Source organism: Mercenaria mercenaria, chromosome 1 (assembly GCF_021730395.1).
Source record: "Mercenaria mercenaria strain notata chromosome 1, MADL_Memer_1, whole genome shotgun sequence".
Lineage (NCBI taxonomy): Eukaryota > Metazoa > Mollusca > Bivalvia > Venerida > Veneridae > Mercenaria > Mercenaria mercenaria.
In genome coordinates, this window is record NC_069361.1 from 108,465,037 (window position 1) to 108,482,935 (window position 17,899).

Genomic DNA, 17,899 nt, shown 5'->3' on the forward strand with positions numbered 1-17,899 from the left:
CAGCATTGTATCCAGCACTATAACAGTTATAAAGCACACATTTTTAACAGCAAAAATACAAGTACTGTTTATCAAACTGACATAAAAATTGTCCAGTCTGCAGTACATGCTTACAGGATAGGATGGGGTAGGATTGGTAGAAATATTAAGATTGATAAAATGTACAAACATAGTAGGTCATGATACATACAACAATAAAAAAATATAAAAACATGATCATGAAAACCATGTCCATTTTTATTTTTAGCTCACCTGTCACAAAGTGACAAGGTGAGCTTTTGTGATCGCGCGGTGTTCGTCGTCCGTGCGTCCGTAAACTTTTGCTTGTGACCACTCTAGAGGTCACATTTTTCATGGGATCTTTATGAAAGTTGGTCAGAATGTTCATCTTGATGATATCTAGGTCAAGTTCGAAACTGGGTCACGTGCCGTCAAAAACTAGGTCAGTAGGTCTAAAAATAGAAAAACCTTGTGACCTCTCTAGAGGCCATATATTTCACAAGATCTTCATGAAAATTGGTCAGAATGTTCACCTTGATGATATCTAGGTCAAGTTCGAAACTGGGTCACGTGCCATGAAAAACTAGGTCAGTAGGTCTAAAAATAGAAAAACCTTGTGACCTCTCTAGAGGCCATATATTTCACAAGATCTTCATGAAAATTGGTCAGAACGTTAACCTTGATGATATCTAGGTCAAGTTCGAAACTGGGTCACGTGCCTTCAAAAACTAGGTCAGTAGGTCAAAAAGAGAAAAACCTTGTGACCTCTCTAAAGGCCATATTTTCATAGGGATCTTATGAAAGTTGGTCTGAGTGTTCACTTGATGATATCTAGGTCAAGTTCGAAACTGGGTCATGTGAGGTCAAAAATAGGTCAGTAGGTCTAAAAATAGAAAAACCTTGTGACCTCTCTAGAGGCCATATTTTCATGAGATCTTCATGAAATTGGTCAGAAGTGTTATCTTGATGATATCTAGGTCAGTTTCCCAAATGGGTATGTGCCATCAAAAACTAGGTCAGTAGGTCAAATAATAGAAAAACCTTGTGACCTCTCTAGAGGCCATATTTTTCATGGATTGTATGAAAGTTGGTCAGAATGTTCATCTTGATGATATCTAGGTCGGGATTCGAAAATGGGTCACGTGCCTTCAAAAACTAGGTCAGTAGGTCAAATAATAGAAAAACCTTGTGACCTCTCTAAAGGCCATATTTTTCATGGGATCTGTATGAAATTGGTCTGAATGTTCATCTTGATGATATCTAGGTCATGTTCGAAACTGGGTCACGTGCGTAAAAAACTAGGTCAGTAGGTCAAAAATATAAAAACTTTTGACCTCTCTAAGGCCATATTTTTCAATGGATCTTCATGAAAATTGATCTGAATGTTCACCTTGATGATATCTAGGTCAGTTTCGAAACAGGTCACGTGCGGTCAAAAACTAGGCCAGTAGGTATAAAAATAGAAAAACCTTGTGACCTCTCTAGAGGCCATATTTTTCATGGATCTTCATGAAAATTAGTGAGAATGTTCACCTTGATGATATCAAGGTAAATTCAAAACAGGGTCACGTACCTTCGAAAACTAGGTCAATAGGTCAAATAATAGAAAAACCTTGTACCTCTCTAGAGACCATATTTTTCAATGGATCTTCATGAAAATTGGTCAGAATTTTACTTGATATATCCTAGGTCAAGTTCAAAACTAGGTCACTATGTCAATAATAGAAAAAACGACGTCATACTCAAAACTGGGTCATGTGGGAAGAGGTGAGCAATTCAGGACCATCATGGTCCTCTTGTTTAGGGTACTTTTCATGCCCCCGTCATAAAATGTGGTAGGGTGGGGAGCGTATAGTGTTAGCCCTGTCCGTGTATGTGTTTGTCAGTTTGTGTGTTCGGGAAAGGGTGATGTTCATGTCCGGTCCATAACTTTGACATGCATGGTCCGATTTCAAAATAATTTGACACAAATAATAAGCATGGATAGACCATATGTCATATGCAAAACCAGGTCCCTAGCTCAAAGGTCAAGGTCACAGTTCTTGGTTGAACTTAGCCAATTTTCACTACATATATACTGATAATGTGGTCTTTGTGTCCGGTCCATAACTTTGACATGCATGGTCCGATTTCAAAATAATTTGACACAAATAATAAGCATGGATAGACGATGTGTATTGCGCAAAACCAGGTCCCTAGGTCTAAGGTCAAGGTCACACTTAGAGGCCAAAGTTCACATACAAGAATGACTTTGTCTTGAGCATTTCTTCTTCATGCATGGAGGGATTTTGATGTAAGTTGCCTCAGTTGTATACCCTCATGAGAAAGAATGTCATGCGCAAGAACCAGGTCCCTAGTTTAGAATTACTTCCCTTTGTTGTTACTATAAATAGCTTAAATTTTAACTTTTTAGCTCACATGTCACAAAGTGACAGTGTGAGCTTTTGTGATCACGCAGCGTCCGTCGTCCGTGCGTGCGTCCGTGCGTAAACTTTTGCTTGTGACCACTCTAGAGGTCACATTTTTCATGGGATCTTTATGAAAGTTGGTCAGAATGTTCATCTTGATGATATCTAGGTCAAGTTCGAAACTGGGTCAACTGCGGTCAAAAACTAGGTCAGTAGGTCTAAAAATAGAAAAACCTTGTGACCTCTCTAGAGGCCATATTTTTCAAAAGATCTTCATGAAAATTGGTCAGAATGTTCACCTTGATGATATCTAGGTCAAGTTCGAAACTGGGTCACGTGCCGTCAAAAACTAGGTCAGTAGGTCAAATAATAGAAAAACCTTGTGACCTCTCTAGAGGCCATATTTTTCATGGGATCTGTATGAAAGTTGGTCTGAATGTTCATCTTGATGATGTCTAGGTCAAGTTCGAAACTGGGTCAGCTGCGGTTAAAAACTAGGTCATTAGGTCTAAAAATAGAAAAACCTTGTGACCTCTCTAGAGGCCATACTTTTGAATGGATCTTCATGAAAATTAGTCTGAATGTTCACCTTGATGATATCTAGCTCAAGTTCGAAACTGGGTCAACTGTGGTTAAAAACTAGGTCAGTAGGTTTAAAAATAGAAAAACCTTGTGACCTCTCTAGATGCCATATTTTTCACAAGATCTTCATGAAAATTGGTCTGAATATTCACCTTGATGATATCTAGGTCAAGTTTGAAACTGGGTCACGTGCCATCAGAAACTAGGTCAGTAGGTCAAATAATAGAAAAACCTTGTGACCTCTCTAGAGGCCATATTTTTCATGGGATCTGTATGAAAGTTGGTCTGAATGTTCATCTTGATGATATCTAGGTCAAGTTCGAAACTTGGTTAGCTGCGGTCAAAAACTAGGTCATTAGGTCAAAAAATAGAAAAACCTTGTGACCTCTCTGGAGGCTATACTTTTGAATGAATCTTCATGAAAATTGGTCAGAATGTTCATCTTGATGATATCTAGGTCAAGTTTGAAACTGGGTCACGTGCCATCAATAACTAGGTCAGTAGGTCAAATAATGAAAAAACCTTGTGACCTCTCTAGAGGCCATATTTTTCATGGATCTGTTAAATACCATTGTAAAATGAAACAAGGAGCTGCGTTCAATAAAGGCTTGATGCCCCCGGTGGCATCCTTGTCGATACAAAGCAACCTAAGTCCAAAACGATGTCAAATTCAAGTTCAAGATCAAACTGAGGTCAGGTGATGTCTGAAGATGAGGAATGGTCACAGGTTACATCTGCATTAGTATCAAGTCATTCTAGTTAGGGGTATTGATGCTAGATGAAACGGTCCCATTTGGTTAACTTCGTATGGACGGACGGACGGACGAACGGACGAACGAACTGACGGACGGACGGACGGACGGACAGGACAATCACTATATGCCTCCCGCATCAGTAGATGCCGGGGGCATAAAAATAAAACTCACATAAAAGTTACATGTTCATTTCCCGTTTACCAGATATTGTGTAACTTTACTTGTATTTGGAGATCACCTATAAATAAAGACAATATTTTCATCTTTCTAGGATTCTAGGATGATCGTTTACAGACATGTTTGACTGTATATCAATATATATATATATATATATATATATATATATATATATATATATATATATATATATATATATATATATATATATATATATATATACAAAACTATATCTTTAACATACATGAAAAATGTCATCAAGGTATATGGAAAAACAGGTGTTCTACCACTCAAAATTCTTACTGGGCCAGACTTATTGACGCAACAAAACTTTCATCAAAAGTATATATTGTTTTAAGAGAATTAAAAATTAATATAGTGAAGTCACTATGGTTAGAAAATGAAAAGCAATGTCTATTTGGGACTGGTTTCTCTGGAGTCTGGTATATACAAAGTTTTAAGTGAAGTAAATGGCTTATAAAAGCAACGTACCAAAAGCGAAGAGATATACACATACAAAACTGGAGATCTGAAATCAACAGTACGTCAGAATCATATGTCTACAAACATATTAACAGTAACTTCTCAAGAAGTCCATATATAGATAAACTACCTCTTTATTCATTTAAAAAGATTTGTCTATTTTTAAAAAGAAATCATCGCCTTCCGATTGAACTGGGGCGATGGCAAAATATACCGGCACATGACCGTATATTTATAGTAGAGATAAAGATAGTTCATTATATTTTTGTTTGTCCAACATTTCAAACCGAGAGGAGAAAGTATATAGATAATTTCTGAAGGTATAGACAATGTATGTTTAAATTTATCAACATCTATTAATATGAAGAAACATGAAAAACTAAGTATTTTTTGTGACAAGATTATGCAACACTTCAATTAAGACTATTTTTCTTCCAATTTAACTTGGATAACCTTTTTGTTCAAGCCAGTGTGAAGTTGTTAACATGTTATTTATCACTGTAAAAAGTTGAACATACTTAAGATGATATGATGATATGTTTCAAGTTTTAAATACGTTTGTTTGAATTTATATAATATTATACTTTGTATATTATCGTGTAAATGTAATATAGCCGTTTTCCATTGTGCATTTTGTACATTAGTATATGTTATCATACTGATGATGTTTTCCGCTATTGTGGGACTTATGCATTTATTGTAAATAAAATCTTGAAAAAATATCTTGTTTTCCGAAACGTTCGTTTTAGCATTGATTCATTAAATACATTTTATTTGAAAATAACTAACGTGAAGTAAATTATTTACCTTAAGAGAAATAAAATGCTTTTTTGAGAAAACATGGGATACTTTAAGAGAAGATTAAAACTTGTTGGTATATTCGAATTGATCTGAAACTTAGAAAATGTTATTTCTAACACAATTTAGTCATTTTGTAGTATTCTCATTAATATTCATGGATATAGAAATTAGTTAATAAACATAAAAATACTGCTTATATAAGGCCGGTGTCTAAGTTCTATTATGCTATCAGTTTTAGATAAAGTTATGGTGGATTCTCATCTATACGGTTGTCATTTTCAAAAAATGAACGGAAACAGTGAAATAATATATATTTCAAAACAGAGAAAAGTGGAAACTTCTCAGGTCGCTCAACACGACAAAAACAAAAATGTTGCAGGCTCGGTTTGATTGAGCCTGTTCATGGACGGTAGTGGAAATACATGCTACCGTCCACGCCCTCTAGCCCCGGGTTGAGCAGAACTCAACATTTACACATGCTTAAAGTACAAAAAGCAATTTAGAGACATCCGCAGATGTATTCAAACGGCGGTGAACATGGAACCTTCAATGATAAACGTGTTGAGGCGTGTAATTCCATGAAGAGCGGCGTTTGGTCCCCAGATAAAGTAAAGGGTTTGCCCCAAACGAGAAAACAATGGGCAGAACTAGACAAACTGGAATTTAGGAAGGGGATCTGAGGTTATGGAGCCTGCGTATCACAGGAACTGTCAAAGCCTTGTTTTCATTGGAACATTTTCACAGCTTGAAACAATTGACCCTACCAACAATTTACTATCTAAGAAAAATTGTCTAGAAATGGAGGGGCAGGAAAGGGTGGAGTTGCGTGGTAGACGTTGCTAGCCATTTACCTAAATACTTGTAACCTGATTAAATTGAACTTTTTAATATTAGATAGTGAATTATAGCTGCATTCTTCACACAAATAGTTATAATCTTTAGTTTCTACAAGCATTTTAGATAGAGGGATATTTTTGATGCTTAATTGTAATATTCAACATCACTCTGCCTCTCTCTCGAGGCAGATATTGTGAAATTTTTGCTTCAGTTATAATAATCTTTAATCTCTTTAAATGTTGATTAATTTAGGTAACTAGTCTATAGATAGTGTGGACAACAAGCTGAAATTAAATCATTGTAACTTGCGCAAATAAACAGTGACGTTATCTCCGCATCTTGCGAGAAATCTACCCTTACCTATTATCTTTTTCTATTTCCATGTTATACTGATGCTTTTTACTTAAATATTTGTGAGGGTGTGAGGACGAACAAATTCTTATTTTCCTCTGAATCATTTAACTTAGTGAATAATTTCATGATGTTCTAACAGATTATTCGATGTTTGTCACGTACTTTAAAAATATTTATATGAAGTCAATTTAGAGACACTTTGGCATACTGGAATAACTCCCCAACCAGAGAGTAGACAAGCAGTTCAGTTATTGTCTCCTTAGATAACTCAGATTTGTCATATCATAGTAGAGTGTAACGAAAATCAGCAGCGTAGCTTAATGTTATGTGTTTGGACAACAGGGCTAACCATCCGGGTTTAATTCATTGTCACAACTGATATCAGGACTAGTGTTTGCTTTTAAATTGTTTTTAAATTAAATATTTACTAAGTTGTTATATAATGGGGTTAGTATATTAAACTGTATCACTACATTGCGCTTTTTGTTACCGTCATTATTAAGAGAGAAAATCATTGTCTACAAATTTATATCAGAGATTGCTGCGGAAGAACACAAAATCGTTCTGAAAGTTTTAACGCTTTATGTGTAATTGTGACTGCATTTTGTTATATCAGTAATTCAAGATATGAACTTTAAGCTATTCACTTAACTTGGCAATAAGAGAAACTGTATCCTACTTGTTGCGATATATCTTAAGTGACAGCAAATACTCTCAAGATAAATATGCTTTTATCCAGTTAATCTCTTGGTTGTTTTTATTTGAAGCTTTCAAGTTTTATCTAATAATTGTACGCTCATTGTGATTGAGTATTCTGAATGATCTCGCGTATTGGTAAAGACGAAACGGCCGTAAAAAGTCTCCCCGTTTTTTTCAGTCAGAACTGTTATATTTAGATCTCTTTAGATCGTTCACCGTATTGGCTTAGGTTCCAGTACTCCCGCTTTAATAGTTTTCGTAATTGTTTACAACCCAAAGGCTATGTTGCCTCCTTTTGGCAGTTTTTGCGATATGCAGGGCCCCATAATCTCAAATCCTCTGTCTATATTCCAGTTTGTTTACTTCTGCCCATTGTTTTCTCGTTTAGAGCAAACCACAAATTTTAACTTGGGATCATATGTCGCTTTTCATCCAATTATATCTGCGTATCTTTGAAGGTTCAATGTAAAAAGCTGTATAAACTAACCTTTGTGTTATTCTAAATTTTATTCCAGTACTTGCATGGGTAAATGTTGAGTTCTTCTAAAATCGCTGCTTGAACGGAAGCTAGCATTTCCATCATCATCCATGAACAGGTTCAATCAAACCGAATCTGCATCTTTTTCATTTATGTTTTGTTTGGTACCCTGCGATACAGCAGCATTATTACAGCAGCATTGTTTGTGCCGTGTGACGGCCGTAAAGAGTCTCCCCACTAATATCAATCAGAGCTGTTATATTTTGACCTCCTCAGATGGTACAGCACGACATTCATGTTGTGTTAGTGTACTGTTTAATTTTTCAGCTTGAACATTTCGGTCTGGGTGGTTCCAATATTCCCGCTTTAATAGTTTCGGTATTGTTTAATCACCCTAAAGCTATGTTGCCTGCCTTTAAATATTGTCTTTTGGCATTTTCTGTGATCTGTAGGCTTCATTACCTCAGATCCCCTTTCTAAATTAAAGTTTGAAAACTTTTGCCCATTGATTTTCCGTGCAGGTCAACCCACTAATTTTAATTTGGGATGACAAGCTGCTTTTCATGAAATTGCATTCTGTTTATCATTGAATGTTTCATGTTTATCGCCGTATGAATTATCTGTAGGTGTCTCTAAATTTTATTTCGGTACCTGTTATATATGAAAATGTTGATTTCATTTCAACCCGCGGCAAGAGCGCGTGGACGGTAGCCTGTATTTCCACTACCGCCCATGAACAGGCTCAATCAAACCGAGCTTGCAACATGTTCATTTACGTCGTGGTGGCCGATCTGTGGTGTTCCACTTATTTCTATTGATAAGCATTTTTATCAGCAATCCTGTTTTCAAATATAATCTCTAGTTTTTTGTACAATGATAAATTTGAAAACCGATAAAGCAAAATAGCATACAAAGAGAAAACCTTGATAGAAGTAAAGTAGATAATTCAAGTATGTTTTTTGCCGTATTTGTGAAAATTTTGTAAATTTTAGAAACATGCTGAAACTTACCATCTTTAGGTTCAATGCCATAAACTTAGGCACATAATAAAGTGTTTTTAGGGAGGATATTAAGATTACAAGCCAGGAACAAGTCGGCACTCTCTTCGTAACAAATAAAATCGTGCAGCTTATCATCTTGAGATGAGTCTTATGATTGCATGTTATACACATCGGGAATTTAAGACAATTATGCAGAGAACTTTGGGATATCAGGTAAGACTTTTTTAACTGACCAGTCCAGCCGAACGTTCCGTTTTGATAGCACATGTGTGTTTTCTTGATTGCGATCTAGTACATATATACACCACACATATCAGGAATTTATAAAATAAGTATACATAAAACTTTAGGATAAAAGGTAAGTTGTTTTTAAACCTTCTAACCCAACTAAATGTTCCTTTTTTTTATAATTCTCGTTTCCTTGATTGCGATCTAGTTCCTTTGAAATATATGGAAGCGAAACCATTACTAAGGTCGTGGTGCTCGACTGGTTGAAGTGTTGCTAGCACACGTTTGCTGTTCCAGTTCACACCGGAAAATGATTCTTTGCTTTAGATATCTGTTACTTGAAAGTATGCAAAATTGGACTGGTTAAACAATTATAAGTTTAAATGATTGTACTTCATTATGTGGCAATTGATTCACTTATTACATTATACACAGATGCTCTTTCCAAGGACAGTGTCAGAAGTACTTTGTTCTATTCATTATTTAGAAAATTTGTGTTTTTTTGGACCGTTTCCTTCAATTTGATTGGCTAACAGAATTTTTTTGCAAGTGTGTAAAACAATTTTTTTCGGATAGCTTTTGTGCTGCTCCCGATGTTGGACTATTGTTTTTCGCTTTTTATTTATACTGCCAGTACAGAGATTTGAAATAAATTGAAAACAATGACTATAAAAAGAAACGAAAGTAATAAATGTCATATATTTTTTTTGTTTTACACACTTGTAAAACCCGAAACCTCGTAAACATATCTACGATCACGGCCTTCGGTTACGGGTTTTACAAGTGTGTAAAACAATAAAAATATGACATTCATTCCTTTATTATTCGTAAAAATGTATTTCTTTGTTCGAGATGGGTGTGTGTTAACGAGAAAAAATTCCTGTATTAACAAGGCGGTGGACGTGCTGTTAAAACTTAGTCAATATTTTTGAAATGCTGCGCCAAATTGTGTTTATGTGAACTGAAACTTAAATCGATATACACAAACATGGTTAGTAATAACGAGAAATAATAGTGGTAGTTTAAAGCATTAAAAACATGCTTTTTGTGACGTTGATTATTTGTGCACCCCAGTCACGGATATCTAAAACATGATGACCGTTTCCAAGAAAAACAAGATGGTAATTGAAAATTGAACTGGAATAGTAAATTTATCACCTGTATTAACAATACATTCAGTTTTCGTGTCATATTCTTTTGCAAGAGTAGCGACAGTATGCGTTTGTTCTGTGCATTAACGTATAAAAACTAATTGGGATATGATAATCCCTTGGACTTATGCACACGTTAATATACAAAATCGTGTATCATACATATATTCTCAATATGACTTTAAAGCCCTGCTCCACAGCTATTCATATTCTTTCGTGTGTATGCAACCCATGATTTTTATGCTTTTTCAGTGACAATTCAAGGTTAAAAGGTAGCACGGGAGCAGGACTTTAAGGTAAAAAAGAAAACATAATCGGACCGGCCCTATATTTCATATGATTGTTTTTTTTAACTTACATGTAGAAACTAACTAATGTAAGAGCATACCGAAATTGGTACAGTAAACCTCGCTTATAAGGAACAGCTTGGGACCTCTAAAAATTGTTCCTTATAACCGAAGTTCCTTATATCCGTATAGCGAACTAGTTCCTTGTAACCGAGGTTTGTATAAAGAACACAATAGTGAACACTATTTGACTGACGTTTGAAAAGGGCTATGTGTTCACACTCCGGGCCGACCATGAATCTTTATATGAGAAAGTTGCGAGTATAGTACATGTACCGGCCCTTTCCTGGAGAGATGATAAGGTAAACTGCCTGCATGCATATGACTGAAAAAGTGTTGAAACACGGCGTTTAACCTAAACTTAGCCAAAATGTACAAAATGTAAGAATAACCGTAATTTGTGTACATGTATATTTTTGTCGGTTATTTCTATCTCTTTTTTAGAGGGTGCTACATATGACTATAAGATATGTTGCAGTTACTCCCCTTACCTTGCCCGACTGCATGTTATGTGAATAGGCATCAATACTAATATAAAAAATGTTGAGATTTTCATTTTGCACACACTTTACAACGGCGCCATACGTAAGGATTAAAGTGTAAATTATACATATAGTTTTGCTATTGTCCATTTAAGCACCTGCTATAATTTTTACAGTTGGAAATTTGGTAAACTGGACTGTTTGCCATCGTTTATCACGCGTAATTAGCACATTTATTTAGGATATTTCCATCGTGAAACTAGACTAGTAATGACCAATATTAAAATCCCAAGGTTTGGTGACCGTGACTGATTTTCGTTCACTATTTTTAACATGAAATACCCAATTCATGTAGCTCTTGAACATAATCTTTCAAGAGTAAATATAAGTCTACTATCGTCTAGTATTCGGTAAATGTTAATGCTGATATATTTTTTTTCGTATCCATGAATTAACAAACTAAAGATGATAGAAATGAAATACGAGTAATTTGTGCTTTAATTCATGTGCATGAAAGCGCGTGAAAGTGCCGACGTTAATCTGACGTCATCAGCGATTCTCCTGTTTATTTCCGGTTTTCATTAGTTTTTATTCTTTATGTCTATTCGATATAACCGAGGGGTTTTCCATTGAATTTCGTACTTTGGGACTGGAAAAAGTGTTCCTTATAACCGAGTGTTCCTTATAACCGAGTTCCCTATAACCGAGGATTTTTACATTGAATAAAGAAGGAATTACATCGGGGAATTGAAAACTGTTCCTTATAACCGAGTGTTCCTTATATCCGAGTTCCTTATAAGTGAGGTTTACTGTAATCAGTAAGCGTAATAACATATACTTGTGTGCCGCGATAACATGGACTGTTGACAGAAACACAAGTATTATAGCTCGGCATCCAAAAGATAGTTCAGCTGTTGAAAATTGACATATTGTGACCTGTATGTTGCGACATCTGCAGCATTCCGTGTTAGACCGACACATTTGAAACATTGAGAAGGATCGGGATATTTGGGTTAGGGTAACAAGTATACACCGAATTCAAAAAAAAAAAAAAAAAAAAAAAAAAAAACCAACAAAACAAACAAAAAAACTCAAGATGCGGATCTATCTGGCAGCATTTAACGTTTAATATATGTATTAAATTCCGTTTTCTGTGTGAAGGGGTAATAGATTCAGAATATACATATTACAATGTACATGTGGATGAGTTTTTCTTGATATTTTTTCAACATTTAGCTTTGATCATAACACGCTGGAAAAATGACGAAATAGATACTTTATGTATATGATTGTTTATTATAAACCACTTGATTATACAACAACGTTGAATTTTAATCGAATGATCTCTGAGGCAGACTGCCTTGTTACCAGTGTAAATCCAACTAGTTAAATCGTAGAAATGTATGGTAGTTTGTGTAAGTTAATGTTTAAGCTGCTACAATCTCAAGTTCGTTTATCTCTGTCCAGTTTTATCCAGATTTTAAGTACATGAACCTTAAAATGTAATACATTGAAAAAAAGAAAGAAAATATGAACATTGTATTTCAGTTTCAACTGTTATCCGTAGAAATCTGTGTAGTTGATATGTTTTAGCATGCGCGGTAGCTTTCTAAAAAAAGCTCAAAATGTATATGTCGCGGGCTCGTGTTTCAATTGTTACGCATTTTCTCTCATTTTTAAACAACTATGTATGATAATGTAGGGATAACGCATGTTTTTTCGTGTTATAACATCTGCAGAATCAAGTAAAAGAATATAATTATTATCCCACAACGTCATTAAATTTCCATGAAATGCGTGGGAAAGTCTACGTTGTTTTTTTCATGTTGACGTCATTTCCTTTTGAATAATCCGTTTTGGGGCCGTAATACGTTTACGCTTTGCCACGGGACGCGCACATATAAAAGGTGTTATAACAGCACACGAGCGCGAGATTCTCGCTGTTAACACACGTTTTCTCTCCTGTTAACCCCCCCACCCCCCCCCACCGCCGGGAAGTGACAAAAAACAGCTGTTTTTAGCGCTAGTTTTCTAATAAAATCTCAAAATGTATATGTTGCGGGGATCGTGTTTCAATGGTAACGCATTGTCTCTAATTTTTAAACAACTATATATGATAACTGGTTATTCGAAGGCTTCAATGTCATACTGTTAATAAATCAACATAGAATATCAGGGTAATATTATTAGCGGAATGCTCAACACTTTACATGGTACCCTATTTATCTTAACGTTTAAAGTAACCACGGCCAAAGAGATGTTTAAAGTATCTTGCTTTTTATCATAATATCTTTGAAAAAGGTTAAATAAAATTACTTTTCTCGTTTAATGTAGTTTTAAAATATTTTATTTCCAAAGTAAGTAATATGTTTTTTGTACGATTTGCATTTATTCAATAAAATTTCAAAGCTTAAAATACTTACAGCAGTACTCCTCATTTGACATTTTTATGGAAAATCATTGTGCTTGCAATTATTGTTCTCATGGCTAATGTTGAAATACAGATAAAATGCTGAAATTATGTTCCTAAAATAGACCAGTGTCAACGCCTTTGAATTTTACATTTAGATGTACATAGATTACAGGATTTGTTTCCATGGTGACATTAACTTAATTCAAGAAATCACTATTTTCTACTGCAAATTTAGAGCATTGTTTATGTATATAGGTAAAAACTATCAATAAAAACGGCAAAAAGGTATTACAAATAAAATGGCCCAATTTGTATTTGAAAATGACCGTAATAAGTAACTTTTCACCCAGCTATATTCCCAATAACATAACTTACCATCATCCATTTTCTTACATTTCTCATAACATTTCAATATAACTACACAAAAGCCGCAAAACATTGATTATTATTCAGAGCGAAAGACTCATAAAACTATTTTGGCAAATAATGGCTGTTTGAAACTAGTTCAACTAAAAAACAAAGGCTCAGAATTACGTACTTTCAAGAGAAAAGCTATTCATTTTGCGCGGTTACTGACACATAACTTCATGACGTCGATAATGTCATTTTAGGGCAACAGTTTATTGTAGCGTTTCTGTGGTAATTTATCCATTATTTCCGCATTATCATACAACTAAGCATCAGATCAGTTAAAGGTTAATGATTCTTTTTCAGAAAAAGAAATAGACAAACACATTTAGCTTGTCGTAAACGTTTACGTAAATCCTTAAGTTATCTTCCGGTTGGGCATGCGCACATACAGATACTAAGGTAACCTACCTCCTTTTATGTTTAATCATAGAACTTAACTGTATCAGCTAAATCCCATTTCAATGTGTTCAAATAAGCGCCGTTCCGCTGTTCACGCATAACCATCTTTCCAGCTCTTGTACATACCGAATCTGAAACTAGATTTATGTAAATATAGAGATTCAATTATAACATTTAAAACAAATACAGTGCGAAACTGTATATTAGACAATAAAATGTACTTGTGTACAATTATGAAATCTTAAGGCGTTCTTCAATTTCAAATTTAGTAAAAAAATATAGGCATACTATGTGGGAGTTGACGTCGCTTGTTTTATGTGCGAATACATTTTTTATTTAAAAGACTTTATATTGTAAACAACGTCGACGTTAAAGCTTTATTCTTGCAAAAAAACTACTTTTTTCACTGGATCCGCCCATGTATTAACGGAGAAAAATCGTGTGCAAACAAGGCAATTCACGTGCTGTTAATACCCGATTTTTATTTTTGAAATGCTTTCCCAGGGACGTATATGTAATTCTGCGCAGATTGACATCTGGTATCTGCGTCTTTTTCTTTCATAAAAACCTCTTCTTGAAGCTTTAAAGATGCAATCTAAATCATAGAATGTTTTACTGTATCAGTAACTAACGCCAAATGCGCTGCCCCCAACATTGTTCGTACTCGTTTCTTCCATTGTTTACTCCCCTTTTAGAATTCTGCGTCAATTCAGATTTTGTAGACAACCGTGAATGTTAAAGAATCGCGTGTTTACCTGCGCGATTCTTTGTTTTTAGGTATCATATTTATGATTTTGGTAAGTATCAGTCAGTATGTTTTTATCTAATTTCTCGAAGAATTTATATAAACAGCTTGGAAACTTGACACTACGTTCGTACTCATCCGTACTCCAACTGCGTGTCCGTACTCAGTAATACTCGAATGTAAAGTTATTATTCTTGAAATTATGATCGAGTCCACCAAATTGTAAAATGATATGAACAATTATTGGTAATTTTATGTTTGTAATAGTGGGAGATAAAAATAATCGCTTAAAAACCTTCAGGATGTGCTTTTGATAGTATTGTTTATTTCCGGTCCCTGGCTACGGATATTTAAAATATGTTTACCGTTTCCAAGAACAACTGGAATGGTAAATAAAAAATGTTCCGGAATCGTCAAGTCATCACATATGAAAACAATAAATAAATCGTCGTGAAATATATTTTTGTGCAAGAACAGAGAAATACACGTTTGTTTTGTGTATTAACGTCAGCAGAAGCCCTTGGGATATGTTTGTGACCTCGACCTTCGGTCTCGGTCACAAACAATCCTGCGGGCTTCTGCAGACGTTAACACACAAAAAACGTGTATTATCCCTACATTCTAACATGAATAGATTTGTCTGCCAGTTAAACAAGGAATGAACTCAAGATCTGTATTTTCTGCGATAAACAAAGGTTGACGCGCGGACCGGTAAGAGAGCATTATGACACGCCAGTTATGACGTAATATTGCCGTATGACGCACGAAACATTATTCCTCGGGTAAATGAAGTCCAGCATAATATTTATTACAATGTCAATGAGCATGTCAGAATAAAAACAATTAATGCCTTCTTGTGAATAATCGTGTAACTTACCACGGTTCATCGTTAGATGCTTCAGTATTTAACCACTCGGGCTAACGCCCTCGTGGTTCAATACCTACGCATCTGAACCGTGATAAATTAGACGATAAACCACTCGAAGGCCTTGATAATTTGTTGATTACACCAGTGTATTATCATTTTTATGTAATGGCTTTATTTCACTCCCGTGACGTCAAACATATGATAAGAAAGATTTGACTTTAGCCGTTTGCAGGAAAGATGTATCCATTTTCTGGATTATTGTGTTCATTCAATGTTACTGTGAAGCAGATTTTTTGTTTGAACCAATGTTAGGGTGTGCGAGTGATGTAGGACATTTCTTATGTTACTGTAGAACTGTTTTGTTGTATCGCTGTACAAATGGCCTATGTTCGCCTAAACGCTCGACTTGCTTTGTAATTTTTTTTTATTTATTTTGTTGGGTTTATTGTCGCACCGACACAATTTTAGGTCATATGGCGACTTTCCAGCTTTAATGGTGGAGGAAGACCCCAGGTGCTCCTCCGTGCATATTTCATCACGAGCGGGCACCTGGGTAGAACCACTGACCTTCCGTAAGCCAGCTGATGGCTTCCTCACGTGAAGAATTCTACGCCCCAAATGAGGTTTCGAACCACATCGATGAGGGGCAAATGGTTTGAAGTCAACGACTCTAACCACTCGGCCACGGAGGCCCCTTGCTTTGTAATAAGCTGATTGCAGAGCTTCAGGCTTCAGGCCATGCTAATGGGTTAATGCCTGTCTCTGTAAGCTCAGCCCGCCCGCTAAGCTCAATAGGGAGAGCGCATAACTAGGGATGGCGGAGTTGTGAGTTCCCCGGGCGAGGCGTATATTCTCCGTGGTGATTTGATTGAAAGAAACTGTGCCTGAAATCATTTGTCCTCTACATCTGATTCATGTGAGGAAATTGGCAGTCACTTGCGGAGAAGAGATCTGTACTGGTACAGAATTCAGGAACACTGGTTAGGTTAACTGCCAGCCGTCACATAATTTAAATACTGTTAAAACGTCATTTAACCCAAAACAAAAAAAAAAACCCAACAAAGTCTCTGAAAGCTCAGAAGAGCAAGACTATTTGTCGCAAAATCATGATATTTAAGAATCTTCACTTTTGATCATCTGACATATGACAGTGCAAATACCACAAACTAGTGATTCTATACCGTGGTTTACTGAAACATATGTTTATCATCCAACTCTTTAGAGAATATACGTCGAATGAACCTGAGAGTCCAGATGGAAGATTTTGAAATATATAAACAGGAACACGATGACTTTCCGTTTGCTTTGCAGGCTGAGCTGAAACGAAGAGTTTGCACTCGTCAGGTGATCAACCTATCATCAAATTTTCTTAAGACATATATGTATATAATATTATTGCAGCTGTTGAAGGGCAAGATTATAGTATGTGATATTATAAGCACATCAAGAGTCCTAGCAGCTTCAGTGGCTCCGACGCCGATGGAGCTACCCAGTAAATAAGTACCTAGTCGGAATCCCATAACATGTCAATGCGCGAACAAAAATGACCTTTTTGAAAGACAAACTTTCAAGGTTACAAGCGGCCTGCTGTTGCTGAATCAGCCACTTCATGCAAATGACAAACGTAGAACGGAGCTGATGAACTATATAAATGAAGTGTTAGGAAGCATCAATGTGGACATACTTGAATGTAGCCACCAAGTGCGCAGGTGTATGTTAGAATCTGAATCTACACTTTGTGAACAGAAGAATCTATTAGAAGGTACAGTGCAGTCACTAAAACACCTCATTTACCATTCGAGAATGAAGCTGCCGAAAATCATCGGGGTATAGAACCTGTGGGGATGTGATGGAAGCCCTATCGCCAAAATAATACTATTGACTTTCAGCATCCCAAAAGAAGAGGAAAAAATAACGTTTGTATACTTTGATTTAAGAAATCATTAATTTATTTACAGACTTTTCAAATTTGTTTCGATTTGGTGTTTGCATATCCAGGAATTTGAATCTTTGTAAAGGCCTACAATTTCTCTATTCGGATCTTTCGCTGAAGACAATTATTGTACGCCTAAATGTCCCAGCAGATCTTTATGCGAAAAACGATTCTGGCCAAAGCACGTTAGCTGTTCATCATGGAAATCGTGAGAAGCCATTCGAAGATATTACAGTAACTTGATTAGTCTAATGGAGTGAAGGTTAAGAGTTAACATGCACTAACAAATGTATTTTCGTAGAACGATAGTTTTATTCTCACGAAAACAAATTTAATACACTTAGAGA

The 17,899-nt window shown here is 35.6% G+C and overlaps 1 protein-coding gene across 1 annotated transcript in view; it reads left to right on the forward strand.

Moving 5' to 3' along the window:
* Nucleotides 1–8,463: 8,463 nt before the first annotated feature.
* Nucleotides 8,464–17,899, forward strand: part of LOC123527178 (guanylate-binding protein 1-like) — a 30,639-nt gene continuing 21,203 nt past the window's right edge. Inside the window, exon 1 of the mRNA XM_053520210.1 lies at nt 8,464–8,788. The gene's annotated coding sequence lies outside the window, so the exon portion shown is untranslated. The remainder of the gene's footprint in view (nt 8,789–17,899) is intronic.